The sequence below is a fragment of the Oreochromis aureus genome, linkage group 5 (assembly GCF_013358895.1).
Source record: "Oreochromis aureus strain Israel breed Guangdong linkage group 5, ZZ_aureus, whole genome shotgun sequence".
Lineage (NCBI taxonomy): Eukaryota > Metazoa > Chordata > Actinopteri > Cichliformes > Cichlidae > Oreochromis > Oreochromis aureus.
This window is the reverse complement of record NC_052946.1, coordinates 26,048,415-26,070,569: the sequence shown is the minus strand read 5'-3', so window position 1 is coordinate 26,070,569 and position 22,155 is coordinate 26,048,415. Positions and strand designations below refer to the sequence as shown.

General features: G+C 38.6%; 1 protein-coding gene across 1 annotated transcript in view; it reads left to right on the top strand.

Annotated features, from left to right (window-relative positions):
- Positions 1 to 5,080: 5,080 nt before the first annotated feature.
- ip6k1 (inositol hexakisphosphate kinase 1) overlaps positions 5,081 to 22,155 on the top strand; it is a 36,310-nt gene continuing 19,235 nt past the window's right edge. Inside the window, exon 1 of the mRNA XM_031757566.2 lies at positions 5,081 to 5,298. The gene's annotated coding sequence lies outside the window, so the exon portion shown is untranslated. The remainder of the gene's footprint in view (positions 5,299 to 22,155) is intronic.

Sequence of the window (22,155 nt, the reverse complement as noted above, 5' to 3'; positions counted from 1 at the left end):
GTAAACTTCAAATATCTGCTCGTTTTATCAAGACATCCCATATTAGCGACAATTCTCCTAAGTGTTGCTGATAGCCGGCTAGCTAGCTAGAGCCGCTAGCTTAGCTAGCTAGCGCCCCTTCGTGAAAAACCACCCAGGCTTGGCTGATAGTGAGGTGGCTAAAATTTGTTTAATCGCCTGATCGCTCGGCAAGGGTCTGTGTCTTAGCTGGACTTATTTTTCGTTTATATGGGCCGATGATGCTGGTCGATGTGGAAAAAATAACTGAGTTGTTTGGTGGTGGAGCTACAACAGAGGGCAGCTACCCACCGGTGTGTGACAGAAAGGACATGCCGCCAACGAGACATATGAGGCCGGGCAGGCGATTGCTAACGCGGTGGTCAATCATGGATCAGGGAAAGCGAAGGCAGGAGCGTGAGGTGAACTGAATTTCAGGTAAGAAGTTATGAACTGCACTCTATTTGGGTCAGATATAAACAGAGTTTAGGTGTAGTTTATTTTCGTTGTGCTGACTTTTTACAATCGTACTGCGTGCTAGCTAGCACGAGGGGAGTTTATATACAGCTGTGTGCGCGCTAAGTTACTGACGTTGGACTTTATTTTATTCATAATGGTTAGTTCGTAGAGTTGCCGTACAAACGGAATCGTGCCACATTATTCAGAGAAAATATTACGATTTATTCTGTCGTTACTGAAGCCTCCCTGTCATTCTCTCGCCTGTTGAAACTTCAGTCATGAAACTGATCAATGATCGGCTTTTCTCTCTTGTTTGTTTATCGCGCTAAACAACAGCAGCACGTTTAAGCTTGATCAGCTGTTGTTAGAATCATGGATCAGGAAAGCGAAGGCAGGAGCGTGAGGTGAACTGAATTTCAGGTAGGAAGTTATGACCTGCACTCTATTTGGGTCAGATATAAACAGAGTTTAGGTGTAGTTTATTTTCGTTGTGCTGACTTTTTACAATCGTACTGCGTGCTAGCTAGCACGACGGGAGTTTATATACAGCTGTGCGCGCTAAGTTACTGACGTTGGACTTTATTTTATTCATAATGGTTAGTTCGTAGAGTTGCCGTACAAACGGAATTGTGCCACATTCAGAGAAAATATTACGATTTATTCTGTCGTTACGAAGCCTCCCCTGTCATTCTCTCGCCTGTTGAAACTTCAGTCATGAAACTGATCAATGATCGGCTTTTTCGCTCTTGTTTGTTTATCGCGCTAAACAACAGCAGCACGTTTAAGCTTGATCAGCTGTTGTTAGAATTCATTTGCTTTTAATTTCTAGTATCAGCTGATGTTTGCTGCAGCCACAGCTGTAAAAACGGCTGTTCCAAACCAGATATCCTTACTGAATCATCAGAGCTGAACAGGTGATGGAGAAACAGGTTTACCCTTAGGTGACATGAATGAGTTGAAGGAAGTTATGAACTGTTTCTGAGAGACAAACACCAAGCTCATTTTTTGTGTAGCTGACAGCTGGTAACTGTGCAGGGGCGGATCTAGCAAAGCTTTTGCCAGGGGCCAGGTAGGGCATTAACAGAGAAAGGTGGACACAAAGATATACTTTTCTTTCTTACTCTCATACAGGGAGTGCAGAATTATTAGGCAAGTTGTATTTTTGAGGAATAATTTTATTATTGAACAACAACCATGTTCTCAATGAACCCAAAAACTCATTAATATCAAAGCTGAATGTTTTTGGAAGTAGTTTATAGTTTTAGCTATTTTAGGGGATATCTGTGTGTGCAGGTGACACTTCCTGTGCATAATTATTAGGCAACTTAACAAAAACAAATATATACCCATTTCAATTATTTATTTTTACCAGTGAAACCAATATAACATCTCCACATTCACAAATATACATTTCTGACATTCAAAAACAAAACAAAAACAAATCGGCGACCAATATAACCACCTTTCTTTGCAAGGACGCTCAAAAGCCTGCCATCCATGGATTCTGTCAGTGTTTTGATCTGTTCACCATCAACATTGCATGCAGCAGCAACCACAGCCTCCCAGACACTGTTCAGAGAGGTGTACTGTTTTCCCTCCTTGTAAATCTCACATTTGATGATGGACCACAGGTTCTCAATGGGGTTCAGATCAGGTGAACAAGGAGGCCATGTCATTAGTTTTTCCTTCTTTTATACCCTTTCTTGCCAGCCACGCTGTGGAGTACTTGGACGCTGCGTGTGATGGAGCATTGTCCTGCATGAAAATCATGTTTTTCTTGAAGGATGCAGACTTCTTCCTGTACCACTGCTTGAAGAAGGTGTCTTCCAGAAACTGGCAGTAGGACTGGGAGTTGAGCTTGACTCCATCCTCAACCCGAAAAGGCCCCACAAGCTCATCTTTGATGATACCAGCCCAAACCAGTACTCCACCTCCACCTTGCTGGCGTCTGAGTCGGACTGGAGCTCTCTGCCCTTTACCAATCCAGCCACGGGCCCATCCATCTGGCCCATCAAGACTCACTCTCATTTCATCAGTCCATAAAACCTTAGAAAAATCAGTCTTGAGATATTTCTTGGCCCAGTCTTGACGTTTCAGCTTGTGTGTCTTGTTCAGTGGTGGTCGCCTTTCAGCCTTTCTTACCTTGGCCATGTCTCTGAGTATTGCACACCTTGTGCTTTTGGGCACTCCAGTGATGTTGCAGCTCTGAAATATGGCCAAACTGGTGGCAAGTGGCATCTTGGCAGCTGCACGCTTGACTTTTCTCAGTTCATGGGCAGTTATTTTGCGCCTTGGTTTTCCCACACGCTTCTTGCGACCCTGTTGACTATTTTGAATGAAACGCTTGATTGTTCAATGGTCACGCTTCAGAAGCTTTGCAATTTTAAGACTGCTGCATCCCTCTGCAAGATATCTCACTATTTTTGACTTTTCTGAGCCTGTCAAGTCCTTCTTTTGACCCATTTTGCCAAAGGAAAGGAGGTTGCCTAATAATTATGCACACCTGATATAGGGTGTTGATGTCATTAGACCACACCCTTCTCATTACAGAGATGCACATCACCTAATATGCTTAATTGGTAGTAGGCTTTCGAGCCTATACAGCTTGGAGTAAGACAACATGCATGAAGAGGATGATGTGGACAAAATACTGATTTGCCTAATAATTCTGCACTCCTGTAAACACCAAGCTCCTTTGTGTAGCTGACAGCTGGTAACTGTGCAGGGGCGGATCTAGCAAAGCTTTTGCCAGGGGCCAGGTAGGGCATTAACAGAGAAAGGTGGACATAAAGATATACTTTTCTTTCTTACTCTCATATAAAATATTTAGCTTTTATTAAATAGTTATCTGAATCTCACAACCAAAGTTTGTATAATAATACACAAGATTGGCTGTAGACCATTGTTCATAATTCAGAACACTGTGTAGAAATAACAAAAAACAAAAAGTGAATGCATGTGTGAAAAGTGGTCTATAATGTAATGCTTCAAAGCGTGTTCATGCAAACATTGTCGGGTCTGCCGTGGTACAATGGGACTTCTGCTCATGAACCTGTGTGCACAGCGCCTGCAAATCGGCGCTGTACTGAAGTAACTTCATCTTTACACAAAACTGTAAGCTGTCATCTGTGAAGCGTGAGCGGTGTTTGTTTTTACCATAGTTCATGGTGGAGAATGGCTGCTCTTCTGAGTTTTGCTGTCTGTAGCCGTATGAATGGCAACTACAGTGATTAGCAGCGGCATAGGCACACATAAAATTTCTTCTGAAATTTTCGCTTTCTAGTTAATTACTACTATTAGCTAGTAGGGAATTTTAAATGGTCCACCACCACCTATCAGGAGGCAGTATAAATGTTGTGTGAATGAGGGTCACAGTGATCGACTTGATTTTTTTTTTTACTTTTCAAAGGGGTTCTGAAGGTAGCCTCCAATTATTAATGCGTTGTTTACAGTGAGACGAATTTATGTAGTCATCCTTTTAAGTCACTCATATTTATGTATATCGTGGTTTGTTCTTTATATTGGGACAGCTTTTTTATGTCCCCACCTCGCTTACAGTATCATAACATAACTACATAACATAACTACTGAACATAACTACTGTAACAAAAATAATTTCCCAAATATGGGATAAACAAAGTATTCGTCACATCAAAGAATACTCATCTCATCATAACCACCCCATATCATTTTTTTTAATCTTAGCTTCTTTTATCTACTTTAATTGCAATTTTATCAACACTGTTAGTGTGGCATCTGCAGTCAGTTAGTTCTATAAGTGTTTATGTTGAAATGATATCAGTATTTATGACCTAAATTATTCATGAATGAATTTAAGTCATATTGTATTATTGTAATGTTATTGTTGTTGCTATTGTTGTTGTTGTTGTTGCCAGAGGCGTTTGAGAGGTTCAGACAACAGTTTACATAACTGTAAAGCAGTCATGTAAACATCCCAATTTAATAAACAATGTCGACTCATTATTTTTTGTTTTGGAAACTGAAACCAATTGAGATCAAAACTAAAGACATTTCAAAGTTTTTGTAAGAACTCACTATTCATATTTCTTTTTTTTTTTTTAAGTTTAAGTTATTTCTTGAATTGGATTTCTTGATTAATATGTGTTTTTTACAAGTTGTCTTTAACCTTGTGTATACCAAATATATTCAAATAACATTTACATAACACATAAATGTAAAGTACAAAACACAGGAAACAAAGATAATTTGTCATGATTTTCAAGATCACCCCAGTAAAACCCCAAATATTAAAATATAAATGTACTTATGATTAAATAATATAATGCATATGATTTGCATATTAAGTAAGTAAGGTAAGAATGCGAATGCTACTTAAACAAGTTCCACATCAGTTATCTGCACTGGATTTATTTCTGAATAACTATTCATATATGCCCCCCTAACCCACCTCCTGTATGCCACTCCATTTGAAAATTCATGTAAACACCTAAGACTACTGGTGACGTTTGGCTTGCAGCAGTTATAAAAGGATTATTCCTCATGTTTCTTCCCCAGTTAAAGCTTTAAGTTTAGTTTTGGTTAACAATCCTGGTAAACGAAAAAAAAAAAGGCTGCAGCTTGCGAGTAGGGTCGTAAGAAACTGCAATTCCCGTTGTGACCTGAAGATGTCACTAAGCCATTGTCACGCAGATGAACCGTAAAATCCAAACAGGCTGACGTTAGCCTCCTCCTGGATGTTTTTCTTCGCCGTTAAAGAGTTTGGCTACAGTAGAGCGACATTAATCAACCGCTTCAGTCTCTGAAGCACCTCCAGCGACACCTGAGCGGAGTCTGCTCCTCGTCCACTCGATGCTCCTGAAGGTGAGTAGCTATCGTGACAACTCGGTGCCTCTCTAACCGGAGAGACTGCGTAATGTTAGCCGCTAGCGTTAGCATGCACCGCTGCTCAAACGGCAGAGTCAGACCAGTGTTTACCGTCAGAGTCCGACACTCGGAGCATTAGTTGAAGAAGAGAGGAGGTTTACCACTGACATGAAAATTAAACAGCGCGAAGATTTATTTTAACTCTAAGCCGTTTGAAAACGAGTCTGGCTGACTTAGCTAGCTAGCATGTTGTCAGGCTAAGGTCAAGAAGCTGTCCAATCTGACAGCTAACGCTAACTAACATGGTACCGATTCTACAAACGGGATATGTAGGAGACAGGCACGCCAATAGCAGGTAACATCAGCACCCGTTCTGATCGCTGGAAACGGGGCTGTGTCGCTCACAAGATTTCCAACAAGAGGTGGGTTCCTGAAAGTTTGACTGGGGTAAATATGGTTTTAAGGGAGGCTGATGGAGTCAGATGGGCTGCCCAGTGTGGCATACTGTGATGGGTTGGTGGTGGTATTGCTACCTGGCATTGTATGAGGGTTTACCCGGGTTTAGTCGTAGCTTTTCTGGGTGTGATGCTGCTGCTCCACAAATGGCGACAGTGTTAGTAAATAAACCGACTCATCCGCTTTACTTCTGCTCTGTGGCGTTTGTGCAGAGGATGCGGTGGTTTCTGTGGCTCCTATGTAGTTCTACATAACCAGCAGCTAACAGCCTCTTCTCAGGCATCAGTCAGCTAAGCTCAGCGATGACTGACGAGATTTCCAGGTCTTAATATAATTTTCTGATCATTACATTTCTGGTATGTAACAGTGCTGTGCAAAAGTTTTGAATGTGTCCTCATTTCTTCATATTTTGGCTTCCAAGGAGCCAGACTTTGTTGTAATTTTTTTTGAAGTGATCTTGAACAATAGTTCTGCTCACTTTCTGGATCTTTTTCCCACTCGTTTTCAGTCCAATCCTTGTACCTGATCATTTTCAGAATATTTTTTTTGTTTCTTCAGCAACTTAAGATTGACCTATGAATCATTCAAGAATAAAAAGGCTTCTAACTCAAAGGATGAATCAGTGTTGTGTCTACGCAAAACTGTCAGCTTGGTAAAGAACCAGTAACCAAGTATATCTTTAGACACTTGGTTACTGGCAGTCTGTTGCATAACACATAATTTGCTCCCATTCATTTAGTTGAATCTGTGAAAAGATCTAAAGATAACATAGTTTGATAGACATAAAATTGTATTTTTGCACCAACAAGGTGATTCTCAAAGAGCTATTGGCCCAAAACTATAAGACTACGTTGTGTGAGTTTGAGTGTGTGGGTAAGCTAGAAAAAATGCCCTTTTTGGAATTATTAAAGTTTCCCTATCTGAATCTGAAAAAATAACTATATCTTGGCGTGGAGAAAAAAATCCTACAAAGACCTGACACAAGACCTGAGAGTTCCATCTGGCGCTTCAGTTGATTCAGCTACTGTTCACTGAAGCCATGTCAGAAATGGTTTTAGTGGAAGGGTGGCTGTCTAAAGTATCTTAAAGCATGCTCAAGAAACTATTCTTAAGGGAGGAGGCTGTGTTTCAGCCAGTGGTTTTTGGAGATCTTGTCAAAACCGGTATAACTGTAAATGCAGGAAAGTACCATGAAATTTTTAATTACCATGCAGCACCAACTGGAAAGCATTTGTTTGGGAACAGCTTCATTTTAAAAAAAATTTTTTTTAGCCTAACAATGATCTCAAACACACACTAGTGCAGTAAAAGCATACCTGGATAGAAAAACACACAAAGGAACGCTACCAATCATGGACTGGTCTCCACTGAGCCCAGACCTCAATGTTATTGAGGTAGTGTTACAGAGAACAGAACAAAAGGCAGCCACCATCCAAAGAAGACCTTTGAATTTCCTTCAAGATGCCTGGAGAACTATTCCTGAAGACTACTTACAAAAATGACAAGGAATCTTGCCTAAGTTCAGGCTGTGATGAAGAATAAAGGTGGACATACCAAATATTGACTTTCAAGCTCGTTAGAAATGTACAAACTTTGTTTTAGCCTTATATGCTGTATTTTCGTGTATGTCTTAGCACAAATCATTGCACATGTTCCCCATCCTTGTAGCAAAATATAAAGAAATGATGGTGGCTGAAGAAGTGCAGATACACAAATGTCAGTGTTTTATAAGCAGTGTTCTTATTTTTCAATGTTTTATTTATTTGACGTTTTCTCCTCCTTTTCTGTGAGTTTTCCCATTTACAGTTTTTGTCATATATATATTTTTTTCTTGCTATACTGTAAATCTCTTGTCAGATTAAAGATAACTTTTTGTTAATATTTTTCCAGTAGCCTGAAATGGGTGGACAGTCAGTGTACACATTCCAAGTGTTTGTCTCAATATTTACATTTTTCAGTGTTGACCAGTAGCAGTTTATCTTTTCTGAACAATCAAAAACAGAAACTGACTCTGAGACCGATTCTGATGCTGGACAGTACGATGTTATATTATGATATTATTATTATTAATTTTTTTTTCATATACATTTAAAGGACCAGAAATACATAAAATCTTAAGGTATTTAAATTTAAGAAATAATGCATAAAATATGACAAATGCAAAAAAACACAACTGAAAATAAATAATCTACACTTTGACACAGGGAGTTAGTCCTCAACAGGACGCTTATGTTATGTTTCAGTTTGATTTAACGTAGCAGTGAGTGTTAAAATGATAATTGTCAAAAACTACTTTCTTCAATAAAAAATGTTCAATATTAATTTGATAGAACTCATTCCATCAATGGCTTGATAGACAGCACAGAAAGGCTAATGATGATGAGAGTACCGCTAAGTTGAACCATTCATGTGACTTGAAGAGAGTTAAAACTACAGCATGTTAGGTTGACGCACCAGCAGCACTTAATGTATGGGTCTCTGCAGCCATACACACTGAAAGACTGATCGATGGTCTGTATGGCTTATATAGTGAGTCATAAATACAGAACAGTGGCAGTACAGATTAAAAGTTTTACAGTTTTTTAGAACCAAACTATTGTCATTTTGGGTTGTTAAGTCAGGGTAAATGGGGCTGCTCCGATTGTCTGAGTTGCAAATCCAACTTGTTGAAGTGTCCTAATTCAAAATTCACTTCCAGCTTCAATTGGAATGTACTAAAAATACCAGCAGCAGCATTATAGTGCAATGTTAGTGACACAGGAGGATAAGTGAAATGTATGCACAAAAGTAGCCCAGGAAGGGTTTTCAATGGGAATTTTAATTAAAAGAATAAAATAACTGCTTAATATTTTAGTTTACCTTAACTAAAGTAATTTAACCTTTTAACTTGTCAGGAACTCCGGCTCATTATTAGATAATAAAACTGAATAATATTTTCTGTCTGGGATGTTGCATCTTGGGTTTAAGCTTTTCAACCAGCTCCTTAAAGCCATGTTCTTCTGCCATGTAACAAGATCAGCCATTTTCTGTTCACTATTTGATTTTTCTGTCATGTGGAGTGCAAATAGTGATGCTCAGTAGAGTTTTTTGTTTACTTTTAAGTTGCATATTACTTGCTATTTCTCCTCCTTCATAGCCTGGTTGGTGTGTTTTTTGCCTCAAGTTAGTGAAACAAGTTTGTGGTTTTCTCATTTTGCTTTAACCGTTTTTATTTTGTTAAGTACTGTGATTTGTTGGAGGTTGTCAAAGTAGCTCCTTTTCTAAATCCATGCACTGCTCTCGCTCTCTGACATGCCCTTGTTTCATCTTTTGTTATCATTGTGCACCAGGGAATGTAAAAGCAACCTGTTGCCTTAGCAATGATATCGCAATATTATACATTTAGATCACAAAAACAATTATACAGGTGTTATTGCTGATGCTATGCTATGGCACAACCCTAGTTAGTAACTCCATGGCCTTAAACATTTCTATTAGACAGCACTTCCCCAGCTGTGTGTAGAAAGTTGAACATCTCTTTATTACTTCACTGTTACACCAAGTGTGGTCAAGTTGGGCATCTGATGCAAATCTGAAATGGTCGGAATTAAGGTTTTAGTTTATAATAGATGCTTATGTTACTTCATTGAAATACAGTCATATAATTTTCTGTTGTACATTTGTCATGTTCAGTTTCTGACAGAAAATAAATAATAAACAAACCAAAATTAACCATTATATGTTCACATCTCACTTAGGAGTGTGAAGGAACCTTTAAGACCTTTAAAGCTTTAAGAGAAATACTGATTTGGTTTATATCATGATGAATATCAATATCAACTGTTGGCGTAATAATTAATTTTGGCACCAAACAGATTTGGTGTACCACCAGTCACTATCCAGGCTCATTAAGTTTTCTTGAGATGTTTAAATTTAATCAAACATCATTGCCAGATGCAGACCTTTCATATAACGTACAGTCCAAATTAATATCATTACAAAAGACCAGTCAACAAAGAGTCAAGAAAAATGCTTCATTGACTTCAGGATGACAGCTCAATATCTGTGCAGAAAGTTTCATAATAAGAGAGTGACAGATCTTTGATCTTGTGGTACAGCTGTAACATACAGCCCAGCCTTCTGCCATAAAATTCACAACACATCAAAATGAAACTTCTTTTTACAGCCCTTTGAGTCTTAGAAACATAATTTGCTGTAGCTGAATGCCTTTTTAGTTCACTGACTTTCTGAACCCTCAGTTCTCTGTGACTCCATATGACTACTTATTTGTGGAATAAAACTAAAAATGATAATGCAAATTATTCTCTTTGAAAACGAAAATTGTCTCATGTTGAATGGAGTCCCAGGTGTCTCTTAATAGGCAGTAAACAAGCATTCATTCTCTGACCTCAGTTGTCGGCCTTCAGTATCAACTTTTTTTTTTTGTCTGCATCCAGTTAAAGTGTGCGGGCCTAAATTTATTAAGAAATTTGAGTGCTGGATTAAAATACTGAATATAAAAGCTGCAGAGTAGAAACTTAGTTGAACAAAAGTGATTACTGACACACTAATTAGATAACTAAGGATAATTGGAACAAAATGGACTACACCTGTGATTTCTGATGAGCCTAATTGCATGCATATGGATATGAAATTACCCGTGAACAAGAACAGCATCCAAGAAAATAAACCATTCCTTCTTTTTCAGCGTGAATAAACTTTGGTAACAAACATGAAAAGATGCCTGATGAGTACTTGGGGCACATCTTTAGTCTGATGAGACCAGAATACAATAGTTCTAACCTCACCAGGACCACCATGGTGAAGTGCAAAGTAATGAATGGAGGAGGGACTAAAATGATATCGAGCTGCAAAAGGTGATGGGGGAGATGACATTTCTAAATGGCACCTTGAATATTTCTGGACCAAAATACAAGCTGACAAGGTGGCTTCCAGTCACTTGATGCCAAATAGAAGATGCCAGAGAGAAGAGTCAAAGCAACACTGCCAAAAGAATCTGAAAGAATAAATGAATTCTTGCAACTCTGTAACCATCTAAGAGGAGATTATCAGGGGAAAAAGTAAATAAAGGTGAAAATAAGAAGAGGGAGGAGGCAAATGGATGCAGAAAGATTCAAATCTTTGTAATACAAGATGTACTATTTGTTTGTTGCATTGAACTCAAACTATAGGGTCTGTATTCTTAATGAAAATAACTTCTGAAAAGTTGAATACATTTTACTATTCTTTTGTGAACTTTTTATAAAGATACATAGTTTAAATATCTCAATAACAAAAATAAACATTTTTAATAGATTTTTAATGCTATCAAAATTGTTTGACATACCCAGGCCAATTAATTTTTTCTAACTCTGCATTCACACAGGAAGTGACTAGAATTGATCATAGAAGGTCAATGACATTTAGCAACTTTATGCAAAAACAAGTGAGAAGCGACCACCTATAACCATAAAGAAGAAGTCATTTGACATTTCAGGTGGGGTGGGTAGGCAAATGGCGCCTGGAATGTTCATTAGTGACCAATCACTGATGAGTCAAATGCTTTATATTAGGATGAAATTAAAGGTTTAACTCAAAGGGTTAAACCTATGAGTTTATCTAAAGAGTTAAACCTTTAGTACAAATCATGTAAATTATACCCTGGATTTTAGACACACTTTAACTTTTGAACTTGATACTATCTTTGGCTCTTCCAAAGATAATTTAGATGCAGTCCCTCCAAAACCAAACCCCCCCCCCCAAACATTTAGGTATTCATACTTAAGATATATCTAGTTACCCTTAAAAGATTGTCCAGATGAACAGAATCAACTTTTTGGGATACCCTTAAAAGACTTTAAACACTGTTCAACACTTATACTTGTTAACTGTCTGCACCTGGAGGCTCACAGAATTTTCCAGGAATGGTGACGCTATTTTCCAGAGAATCACTTGGTGATGATTTTGCACAATTTGATCTTTTATCTCAAACACAACCTGTTCCAGGGCATTTTGGACATGCAAAATAAGTTATTGTTGTGAAAAGTTAATCCTGAAGTGACTTCGCTAATCCTGCTAATCCTAATTCATAAATTTCAGTCCTCTGCTCTATGTTTTACACAGAACTAGTTCACAAACATCAGAATATGAGAAACACATTTTTACCATGAAGTTTAACCATGAACTTGACATGACAGGCGTTTCAGCTGACAGACTGACATGTTGAGTTTTGGTTGCCATGTTGACACTACCATCTTGAGTTTGTGGTGAAAAAGGAGTCCATATGGTAGACGTGTGTGGTCTTGGTGGTTGTTTTGACCGATGCAAGCTGACTTTTCTCTGACATCATACCCAGCCCATTGTTCGTGTGTGCGTGTGTGCGTGTGTGTGTGTTTCTCAGCAGCTGTTTGGTTGTGTTAGGGGACCCTGGCAGCAGCTGTGTGTGTGTGTCTGTGTGTATTTGTTTCTTCCCTGTTGTAGTTTATGATTTTTGACACTGACAGATGTGTTTTGGGGTTTTTTTGGGGGGGGGATGTTGTTTTTCTTCCCACGGGACTGCATGATACTGCAAAACAGCTCGATCTGCTTCCTCTGTTCTTTCCAAGCCTCCTCGTGGCATCATTATTATGTCATGAACCGTTATTTGTCCTTGCCTTCTCCCTTTTCCTGGGATTGCTATTGAGAACACAGTTATGTATATGGATTGACTAATTATCTGTTACGCTTAAACCGGCGTCTCTCTTTTAGAAACCTGAACACTACTGGAAGCCTTTTCCTGTTTGTGTGTCAGCAGTACCAGCCTCCAGCCCTTATTTAGCATCGTTTAACCTAGTCATGCTACACTGCACTGATACAACCATTCAGCAGTGAAACACAAGCTGCTGACATATGCTGAGGATGTTGATGGTGTCTTTTGGGGATTTTTCTAGAATGTTTCTCCTCATGGAACTGCACTAGAGAGGTAAAGGGCGGGAGATGGGATCCTGACCGTTGTAAAAGGTATAATTAATTGTTTGTGGTGGTAAAAAAGACAACAGAACATTTTAAAATGTTTTTATGGTTTTATATTATCCAGTGCGATGTTATCAAACGTCTTTCTGGAACACACAACTAATGATGACATACGGGGGGAGATCTCCCTGTCATCTCCCTGTGTGAGACTGCCTGATTCAGTTTAAGCGTTGTTTTCAATAAATTGCATAGTCAAAAAAATGTTTTGTCTCACTCCCATTTCTTCTTTTTGCATGTTGAAGCTCTACTTGGAACCTTGTTAAGATCCAACCATGCAATATATATATATATATATATATTTATTTTTTATTTTTTTGCCGTTTTCCAGTGGTCTTAAACTTTTGCTTGGGACTGTGTAATATCAAAAGAGTTAAAATAATAAGTCATTTAAGCACTGTCTGTGTGTTTTACTTGTTTAGTTAATAAACTTTTTCACTTAAAAAAAAAAAATAAATATTTTGTAGACTTTTAAACTTAATACAGGGGCCCTCTTACTGTGTTTTAATTCAAAGACTAATTGGTGATTTTGTTGCATAAAGCTACCTCAAAGAGGCAGCTACTGTTCTGCCTGCATCATGGGAAGCTTACTTGTGTAAACAAGGGCAAAGAGAGGCGTGCGCTGCCACAAACTGGACCAAAGAAAGGAGCCAGGAGGCAGCTATAGGCAATTCACTGCCATTTAACGTATGATTTTATTGTCAGATAATATGATGATTATTATTTTTTTTAAGATTTTGTTAAATGTCTCTTAAGCATTTATTTTAGTTTTCAATTTTGGGGAGGGAGTAAACCTTTATTGTGATAGGACCATGGAGAGAAGACAGGAAGGATGGGAGAGATGAACCTTGGTGAAGACACACAGCATGGATTCAAACTTAGGCCCTATAATAGTCTTACAGCATATGGGTCGCCTGCTCAAACCAGTGAGTTATATTGGTGACCTAGTTTTCAATTTTGACTGTTGCTTGAGTGGTCTCATTTTTAATTTCTGCCGTTTAATAATTGGACCAATAATTGAGTTGCCAACAACATGCCTAGTACATGCTACCGTACATACTGTGTGGAAATAGCTGCGTGACCTGTGTGGATAGTGTGTAGCAGGGAGCATCCATCTAGTTGTAAAAACAGTGCACATTGGCACAGTCTTTAGATAGAAGGTCATTCCTGTATTGTGTCAGAAGTGTGCATTCTCATGTCCACGTCCGCTGGATAAAATGTAGAAAGTTCAGAGATGCAGCACATGTGTCCTTACAACTAAACAGTAAGAAGAGGAAACATTTGTTTGTTTTGTCCTCTTGGTTCTCACACTCTTTATTGGATCATATTTGCATTTCCTGGTTGGAGCCATTAATCTGTTTTTTGTTGTGAGGTGATTGCTTTGTAGTGGGTTATGAACAGGGATGCACATAAGTGGTCTGCAGGTGTGCATTCGCTGTCAAAATAAAAGACGTGTATGGGCTCAAAATGTGGTCATAAATATTTTGTACTTGTAAATCAGGATTTGTATGTGTAAAAAGAATTTGTGCGTGCGTAAAAAAGATTTGTATGTGTAAAAAAGATTTGTGTGTGTGTAAAAAAGATTTGTATGTGTAAAAAGAATTTGTGCGTGCGTAAAAAAGATTTGTATGTGTAAAAAAAGATTTGTGTGTGGACTTAGCCAAAACCCCCTCTGCAAGTTACAAGTACGAATTTTGACCCTATTTTTCTTCCTGTCATCTGATTGGTCAATGTCATGTCAATCACAAATGTAACAATCCAATCAGAGAACAGATGGGTTTGGCTGTCGGAGGGGCACTTTTTTTGAACTGCAGGTCCTTGAAGGAATAAATGCCCTTTACATGCCAACCCAGCGTTTTCCTTCATCACCACGAAGGAAAACAGTCTGTGGTCGTCCGAGTTTGGTGATTTTTGTGTCACAGGTCTACCTGCTTTATACAGGGACTTCCACAGCCTTTTCAACAGCGCTGCGGACCGCGCGGGGGGGGGGGCAGTGTTTTGGAAATGACAGTCTTCATTACAAAGCTTTCTTCGTTATGAATTAGCATACATGTTTTTATTGAACATTTGAAGAACTAGCAAAAAACCAGAAACTGTTGTAGAGGACATAAAGTCAGAGATAGAAATGACAAGGAGCAGGTGCATCTAGTACAGGTAGAGCTGCTGCAAAAACCCACAGAGCTCAGCAGCCAGCGCAACAAATTCTGGATCCTTTGCTTTTAGTTAGCGGTTAGCATTAGCAGCACATCCTGCGTCCGATGTGAAAGGACCTTTATGCTGCGCACTGTGACTCACAGCAATGGTCCCGGGTCAGCCCTGACTTTGTGTTAAACTAATCCTAAAGTAATAATGGTATTTCTAACCACTGACATACCACAACTTTATCCTTTCAACAGCTGCTGAAAGTTAGCGGACCTAGCTGCTATCGGATATTTATATAGAGATCCTCCAGCTTCAAACTGTATTACCCTTCAAGGACCTACAGTTCAAAAAAGTGCCCCTCCGACAGCCAAACCCATCTGTTCTCTGATTGGATTGTTACATTGGTCAATGTCATGTCAATCACAAATCAGATGACAGGAAGAAAAATAGGGTCAAAATTCGTACTTCTAACTTGCAGGGGTTTTTTTTGGCCAAGTCCACACACAAATCTTTTTTACACATACAAATCTTTTTTACGCACGCACAAATTCTTTTTACACATACAAATCTTTTTTACACACGCAATTTTTTTTTACACATACAAATCTTTTTTACGCACGCACAAATCTTTTTTACACATACAAATCCTGATTTACAAGTACAAAATATTTATGACCACATTTTGAGCCCATAGACGTGCACCAGACAAGAAGTTGCAACGCGCATTTGCTTACATATAAAAGGCACTGTTTTTGACCGCTAGAGGGGGATTTTCACAGCATATTCTGCACCACATCTCTGTGCGTTCATCATTTGTTTGAAGCCAGCTCACCTCCTGCAACCACTTTTCCGAGAATACGCGCTTCTTTTGTGGTTCGGACTCCTTCTGACATTTCTTTGGAGGTGGAGGAACACCAAAGTAATTGCTTAAAGGAGATTGCTTCTTCGACATCTTTAAGAGTTCTAAACAAATGTCTGTCCTCCTCCAGAAAATCTTATGTACGCAAACGCACGTTGCAACTTCTTATCTGGTGCGCGTCTTTTATTTTGACAGTGAATGCGCACCTGCGGACCACCTATGTGCACCCCTGGTTATGAATTGTGGCTAATAGTTTTTCTCGCATTGTATTTATTAAAATTATGGAATGATTTTTCTTTAATGATATATTATTTTTATTACCAATGGGAAAGTGGGCAAAAATGTCAGTTGGCATGTTTTGGCCTTCTTTGAAACAGACAGGGTATAAGGCTTTGCTTGAAACTTTGATTCCCACTTGTGCAAATGAGTCAGTAAAAGTAGTTTATTTTACTAATAAAAAAAGCAGATAGTAGTCAAATAGCTTTTTAAAAAAAAGACCTCTTTCGATTTAGGTTCGACTAAAGCCGCAGATTTGCATACTTACTGGTAAGCCATCAGCACTGGCAAAGGAAACAGATTTGTTCATGCATGGTTAATTCTGTATTTTCCACAGTGACTTTTACTTTTTGGATTTGGAGTATAGCTAGGGGGCCTCACGGCTGTTTCTTTTGTTTTTTGTTTTTTTTCATTGGAGGTGTGATTTTTTTTTTTTTTTTTTTTTTTTTTTTTTTTATATTTTTCTGTTCTGACATTTTGATTTGTTGGTTTCCTCCTTGAGTGTCAGAGAAGCTGCAGCAGTGATCGGTAGGTGTACTTAGTGTTTGTCATGTCAGCTGTACAAATATGTTGAGTTAAAGAGCCAATTTAGCAGCAGCCTCTACATCTACATTTACATTTGTCAAAGTGTTCTTGGCTGTTTGTCTGTCGCCATTAGCCTCGTTCCAGATGAATGGCGCCTTGCCTGGAACGCAGACAAGTGCAGGCAGCGTCTGTAATCAAGATGTATGGTTCGCAAGGAAGTCGAAGAAATTTACTTCTGGTTCTGCTGATCTGCTGATTTAAATGAAGTTATCGGCTTGGTCGTTTCAGCTTGTATTCAGCCTCCAGTAGCGCCATACTTTAGTTTACTGAAATGGCATACAGGCTGTGTTCATGGTAAGACATCCCCATTACTCAACTATTTCAAATTAGATTTGCCAGAACTAATATAAGGCAGCCCCATATGGAACAGAAATATATGTATAAAGGAAATCTATTACAGTCTATTACCTGCAGTGTCATGCTAAGACTTACCGTTGAAAGTGGCCACTTTTTTCAGTGTTCTTACTATATATCTAACATTTGGAATTAAAAGACAGACCTCACATTTCTTTTACGTTAGGTGGTCATCAGTTTGTTGCTGTCCTTCTCAAATCATAAAGCTTCAAAGTAATTCAAACATCTACCAGTACCGTTTAGACTCTCTAAAATTAAATTGGTACTATACAGCTTCTCTTAACTCTCATTATGCTGCGATCTAACTGAACTATCTAAACCAATCAGGTCCTCATTTATGTTAGAGGCCAGGCATTTCTCATCATGCACTTGGTAAAGAACAAGTAGCAACATCTGCAATTTCTCTAAAGGCCACTTGAGGTTGTTTCCAAAAATGAGTCATAGAGCCCCATGTAATTTAGAGCATCAAAAAATTTGTTTACAGCCTGTTTAAAAACAATGTTTTAGGTCTTCAAAATGTGGTGTCCAGAATATTTGACTGAATGATAAAATGTTTGTCAGCAACAGAAATCACAATAAATATGCAAGTAAACTGTTGGTTGCAAGATGTTAAGCCACCCACCACAAACCGGGACTGCAGCGCTTACAGGCAGCATGGTCTCTTCATCTCTATCTGTGATGTCAACAAACAAGGCAGAGAGAAGTTAAATGCCGCATAAATTACATTACTGGGCAGGAACATCCCAAGTCTAGAAACCAATGGGTGATGTCACAATATCCTTTTTATAAACAGTGTTTGGTAGAGTAGGTGCAGTGCCTGGCTCCAAATACTCCAGGTAGCTTGATCTCCTTTAAGTCGTTGTTTTGTGTAAGTTTGAATGACATCAGACATGCGTCTAACTAAAATAACCTTTTTGTCATGTGACCACTATTAATTGCACCTGTAAAGCTCTGATTGGCTGGCTTCCTAGAACATGGTTGTGAATATATGGTTGAATTTCCAATGTGTGGTGGCGATGATAGATTAATGACTCCCTGACCTTTGCTGCGTCTTGGGAAAGTTTCCACCAGTATGATTATAATCTGATTACCTCAGGCAGTTTAATGCAGGTGCAATGGATATCTTTGCTTTCTAAGCTTTTTCAGTCAACTCTGCTGAAATAAAGGGTTTTATAAGGTGAGAGAGACCTTGGAAAACCTGAATAGGACTAAAGCTAGTTGTGGAATTGATTACATTTATTTAGATGGATAATTGATTAATCTTCCCAATAAGGATTAGCTGGTTACTGCTTGTATCTCTTCTTTTTGGTGCTTTTTGAATCAGCGAATGCAGTTTCAGGAGATAACATGTTATAAATGTCTCTGAGTAGATTAGATCGAGAAGTGCCTTCGTTATGTAATTTGTGTCTCAGACAGTTTAGCTGTGTCTCCTGTTATTCTTTCTGGGTGTTTTTACGGCACCGTGCCAAACTTTTCTGTGTCCAGTCTGAAGACGGGTCCAAGAAAAATAATTCTTCCTTTTAACCCTGCTGGAAGTGCTGTGTGTCCAAACCACAGCAAGCACCCATGGCTCTTTGCTGAACCACTTCACAGCATTAAATTGACTAAAATAGAGGACGACAGCAGTAAATGCAGCAGTTTCAAGAACTGATCTATGTTCAAGAAAAGATTGTTTAAAGAAATTTCTTTAAACAATCCTCTTCTTTCCATGTTATAATCTTAGATCGTTTGGTTATGACCTGGAAGATGCAGATGCAAGATGCAGATCCTAAGTTGATGCTAAAAGGCTTGTTTAATAAACTGCATCTATAAATTATTTGGGACAAACCTGCAAATTAGTGCTACATAACAAATTAATTAAATCCTTATATTTCAATAACCAAAACAGAAGCATCAAAATCTTTTGGAGGTTTTTTACCACAAGGCAGGCCATATTATTTCAGATAATTATATGAAAAATGATTCAGAAGCCACCAACGGCACAGAAGGGGTCTAGTCCAACAGATGTCCCATTCAGATTGATGGAAGTGAAGCATATCAGACACCTTCCAGCTCAGTCAAAGCAGCTACTCTCCTAACTCCAGTATCCATATTTTCAAAGAATAGAAAAATAAATAATTAAAACTCCTGTATAGTTGTTATGAAGGGTGAAACTATCCACAGAAGCCTAAACTGTTTTTTGTACCACTCTATAAACATGTTTACTGCAGTTATTTTAACATGCCAGTCTGCAGAGAATAACTCTCTTTTGAAGCCAGCCTCAAATGGTCATTATAGGAATTGCACTTTTTGGTTGCCCAGTGGTAACCAGTAACACACCTGTGTAGACCAGAGCTCATCTTTTTAAACAAACTTACACCTATTATGCAAAACCAACACAGCTAGACTTAAAAGCCAATTAAGAAGAAGTATCAACGTGTCAAGTTCTGATCACAAATGTTGGTGGTTTAGCTCATTTACTATTATTGATTAGTGCTAGAAATTCTTAGCTCTTTGTTAAAGCTTGAGTTAAATTAATTGTTGATCTAAATTTCAAATAAAAAAAGTTCATTCATGATGTGCTCAGCCTTATATTGGATATTTATTTAAATAACTAGAAGGATTGGCTTAAAAAGACAAAACCTTCTAATCTATGCATAAAAACAGAACTAAAAATGTAAACAGCAAAGTTGTTGTTGTTGTTGTTGTTTTCTTTTTTTTTCTTTTTAAAATTGGTTTTGATTCTGCATGTGCAGTTTTATGTCAAGGTAAATGGCTAAATAAAGTTCATTTAGATATATTTTCAAAACTAACTGCCCAAATATGTGCTGAGTTTGGTACAGCTATCTTTTCACTGGACTTGCACAACCGTTAAAATCCAACAACAAGGTGCCGAGGTGTGTCCATCTACTCTTAGATATTCCTGGAAGTCCTTAATTGGCTCTCTCATCTCTAACTTCATGAAGGACATGAGGATTCCCACACACACAAACACACCGTCACTCAGTCAGAAATAGCAGTTTAATCAGCGTTCGAAATAGCAGCTTAACCAATCAACGTTGCTGAGCCGTAGTGAGCCTCCAGCGTTGTCACATTAATGGCTGGTGATGTAGGCTATACTCACAGAGATCCTCTAAGCTGATTGGCTGTCTGCTGGAGTTATTCACCACACCGGCATGACACAGGGGGCTGATTAGAGATGGAGTTATTTGTTTGTTTGGACTGTGGACAAAATTCAGCACCTCCTCCTGGAGTTTGCTGCAGTGACAGATGATAGACAGAGCACCAACGACACACAGCAGACAATTATTTCTGAACATCCTGCAGACTGCCACATGTAGAAAGTATACATAGATACACAAAACCATATGAAAACAACATACAGCCTTGATACGTCCATCAGAGCATTTGCCCTTCATTGTCACACACCCTCTTTCCTCCTGTCTTGGCTTCCCACCCAACCTCCCTCCCTCCAAGCTAAAATCCCTCCCTCCTACCTGTCTTTCTACCCACACCTCTTCCTTCCCAACCTCCTTCATTCCTTCGTGCATTCCCTCCTACCGTTGCGTCCTTCCTTTTCACAGAATGACACAGCACATCACTAATCCAAGCTGTACTAAAGCTGTAGAAATTTCTGCATTATATTTTACTGTGCAGATCTCAGACAGATGGGGACTGAAATAGGGAAGGAGACAAGAATGGGGCATTTGAGGGGAAGGAGGATGATAGGAAAGAAGAAGGGGAGTTGACCTTGATTTTGTCCCCCACCCAGCTCACACTGCTTACAGGACACTGCTCGGTGGACGTACACCTGTTGTTTTTCTGCTGGGGATTCACCTTAGATGCATATAGAGCCACTAACCGAGAGCAGACCACCAACCAGAAGGGTCAACAAACAAGGGGTATAGCGAAACTGTCTTTCATTGTTGATATAACAGTCTCCTCTTAATCAATTCAAGAGTTTAAATTACATGATAAGACATTTGTTAGAGGTGTGTTCAGACTCACTGGCTATAGCAAACATTTAGTACTCAAACCACATACTCTCTTTTATCATATAAGAAAAGGTTTCAGGACTTGTTTCCAAGCTTACACTCTCAATTGATGCAGCATAGGTCAACTCACCATAATTTTATCTGACTACTAATAAATAATGAATGGAAAAAATTTTGCAGCTGTATTTTGAATGGATCCATCTGTTTCGGCGTATTCATCACTCTAAAGTACAAAGATGCACAGTTGAAATGGTGTAAAGCTGCCAAAAATACAGCAGCACTAGTCCTATTAATAATAAAATTACAATATTATAATATTATAATTATAAGAAGTTTAATCATAAGTCATCTAATCTTGGTTACAAAAAATGACACAGCAACTTCTGGTTCAAAGGGATAGGTTTTAACAGTTATTAACATTCAGGGGTACATTACTTTTGCATGCTAAAGTAATGCAGCAGTTTAGTTATGCTATTAAAAAAGTTGTCACATTTTTGGACCAAACAAATCTAAAGCATCTTGAATGGAAACTTTGGAAAATTCAAAGTTAGGATTATTTAATGTTTTCTTTTCAAACTGTTGGATTGTAGCAGTGGAAAGTTAGATTTGAATCATCAGGACGAGTTCACCAATCCCAGGACAGAACAGATGTGGCCTGATGTTTGTGTTTGCTTCTAATGTTAGAATTCATTGCTCATGGGAAACACTGTTTACACTCTGTGTGTGAGGTTTTGTGTGAGGGTTTCTGTGTGTGTGGCTGTGCACCCAGCCTGTATCTGAAGCTCACGCTTGGTCGAGGTTGGATCGTGACTTGAGAACAGGCTGTCCCATCGTGGTTAAATTTGTGCGCTGTGTGGTGAGCAGTCGTGATCCACTCCTGTGATGTGGGCCCAATGCTAGTGTGTTTTAAACTGAAGGTATTTCTTACCTTGATGACATGTTAGACGTTTGAGGTTTTCAGGATTTTTGGTAAGCGCCGGGTGTCTGTAGCTTCTTGCTCAAACATCTCGCTTGTAGGTTTTCCCTCTTCTGTTTTGTTAAATTACAGAAGAATTGAAGTTATGATAGAGTCACGATAAATGCCTTTCAGACTGACGCTGGATCCTGAACAGTAGTTTAACCTCTGACATGTTTATGACCAGGACTTTTATCATGGTGGTTAAAAACAAAGTCTGGTTTTGTACTGTTAAAGCTGCGTTTATGCTGTAATTATCCAAACTG